The sequence below is a fragment of the Penaeus chinensis genome, chromosome 18 (assembly GCF_019202785.1).
Source record: "Penaeus chinensis breed Huanghai No. 1 chromosome 18, ASM1920278v2, whole genome shotgun sequence".
In the NCBI taxonomy this organism is placed as follows: Eukaryota; Metazoa; Arthropoda; class Malacostraca; order Decapoda; family Penaeidae; genus Penaeus; species Penaeus chinensis.
Genome location: NC_061836.1, coordinates 20,156,625 through 20,159,124, shown reverse-complemented (window position 1 = coordinate 20,159,124; position 2,500 = coordinate 20,156,625). Strand labels below are relative to the sequence as shown.

Sequence of the window (2,500 nt, the reverse complement as noted above, 5' to 3'; positions counted from 1 at the left end):
AGGTTTAGAGGGTCGATTAAAGAAGAAGTAAATCCTTTTAGCCTGCACTTTATTAGGTATAGAGTACAGAGCGAAGGAAAGAGATGCAGTCGGACTGCATGAGTTCGAGGGTTGCAATTTAGGCTCTGTAAGTAATTATCGTCACCTCGAGTGTATCTGCTTTACAGACGAAGTAAAGATATATATGGTTATATAATATAACACAGATTTTACATATTCACCCCCCCTCCCCCGTTTGTGCTTGTAGCAGCATCTAAATAAGCATATGTTCTTAGCCTTTCTGATCTGCGAGGGTATCTCTATTTCTGTATATGTTTGGTCCATCCAAAGGACCACAGGGATGTGGAAGAGGGGGTCAACACTGGGATCTGGGATGGGGTGCAATAAACGACGATAACGCCACCACACCCACCCACTAGGGAGTTGCATCTTGTAATCCCTGTTATGGTCGCAGCCCACCCCAACTTTGTACCAGCGGTCGGTGTCTCTGTTTTTTAATAAGGAAATGGTTACCGACACTTAACCTGGGACGAGGGCATGCGTGTTTATTGTACTGGCTTTTCACATGGCCAGCAGCTCGACAGTTGTAATCTTCCGTACGTTTCTGCCATTCCTCGTCAAAGGATGCAGGGTGGGCAGGGAAACATGTATGAGGAGGTGGCCATATAGTACCTGGATGGGTGACCTTCATAGCTCCAGGAGGCTGCGATCAAACTCCTCGGTGTCTTTGTTACCTGTTCTGTTTCCAGAATCAGGTACTTGGTATGGCCATGTATTTGACTAAGGGTAATGTAGTAATGATACCACATGGTGGACACCCCAGCTGGAAAACCGAGGTCCACCATCTGTCCAGAGGCGGACAAGGACACCAACTTCATGGAAGTAGTGACAAAACATTGTCACGGTCCTGGACGTAGGTGTGTCGGCTCCACAAGGAACGAAGGTAAGCCACCTAGACTGTCTGTCCGCAATCACTAGGAAGGCCTTCCCAGCGACTATGAAAAGGTTTGTGGAGTCAGACTCAAAGGGCCTGAAGGGTACATCAGCCTGTTGTTGACTCAGCTGAAGGGTCTGGCATGGTTCACAGGCTTGGACAGTGTTCTTACTAACTGCTTCAATACTAGGCCAGAAGACCGTTTAGCGTGCCCTGTGAATAGTCGCGTCCACACCACAGTGACTGTCATGAAGTCAAGCAAGGGTAATTCTGTGAAGGGCTTTGTCCTTGTTTATAGTGATGCCGAACTCACAGCATCTGGTAAGGGTCTGGTGGATCTGCTGGAGGTGAGTAGATAGGTCCTCATCATAAAGGAAAATCTTCTATGTCCTTGACACTGTTTTCAATGTCTTGGAGTGCCATGTCCCTGCAAAAGCAGTATTCATCACCCGTGGCAGAGAATCCCCTGGGGTCACAGCAGTACATGAATCGTTTGTAAGGGGTGATAAAGATCATTAGATGCTGATCCTCTTCTGCTAATTCGAGTTGCCAATAACAGTGAAGGGTGTGCATGGTTGTGAAGTGGAATGATGGGGTGACACTGTGAATGGTGTCAATGGGTGAAGGGGCAGGGTGTGTTGGGCGTGCCACTTAACCGTTAAGCTTTGTAAGGTCTATAATGAGCCTTATGCCAACATCCTTTGGGACAACGATTATCAGGTGACACCACTCAGAAGGTTGATCTCAGGCTTGATGCCTCCTTAGTGGAGGTTTTCCTTTGACACCAGGACACCTCCATGAGGAAATAATCCTTGGCAGCCGATGGAGAAATGGTGACAGAATTTAATAGCTGAGTGCAACGGTTGATGTGCTGAATGTGTTGAAAGGGCTTTGGAAACTCCTGAGGAATGAGAGCCAACGCCTTACAGTGACTGTAAGAGAGAAGAGGCGTTGGGATATCCTTGTGGACTTGTATTGTGGCAGGCACGGTGTCAGCTGCACAATGACAAGTATTGGCTGTGTTGGTGTGTGAGGTTGACGATGGTGTGGCATAAGTCCTGGAGTGGCAACACTTGTCATAATGACCCAGCTTCTTATAGTGCCTTCTCTGGGCAGCTTTAGTGGGGCATTTCTGTCTCCTGGCCCATTGACCCTCATGCCCGACAAGTAGAATTCATATGCAGGACAATCGGAAGGGCCATGCACATGGCCATAGCAGGAGCGAAACTGACCTGAAGACTACTGGTGAGTGGTGTTTCCAATTTGGCCTGAGGTTGATGGTCTCTTAGTTTTCTCCCATTGTGACTGGTTCTTGTAGGAGGAAACTGATCACATCTCGCTAGGTGAGGCGTGAATGTCTGATGTTGTGGTCCAGGTAGCCTCGTAGGATCTGCAACAAGTGATGACTTCCTCTAAAGAAGTGCTAGAATTGAGGGAAATAACTTTTGCAGTTCTTCATACCAAACACCTATAAGCATGATAATTTTTAACTGGATCTAGAAACGTGTAACAGAATGGCCAGAACATTGGTCGACTTCTTCGGCATAGCCTCTAAGCCTCACATAA

General features: G+C 47.3%; 1 protein-coding gene across 4 annotated transcripts in view; it reads left to right on the top strand.

Moving 5' to 3' along the window:
• Positions 1-2,500, top strand: part of LOC125034801 — a 152,312-nt gene that overhangs the window by 140,167 nt on the left and 9,645 nt on the right. The gene's annotated exons all lie outside the window — the stretch shown is intronic.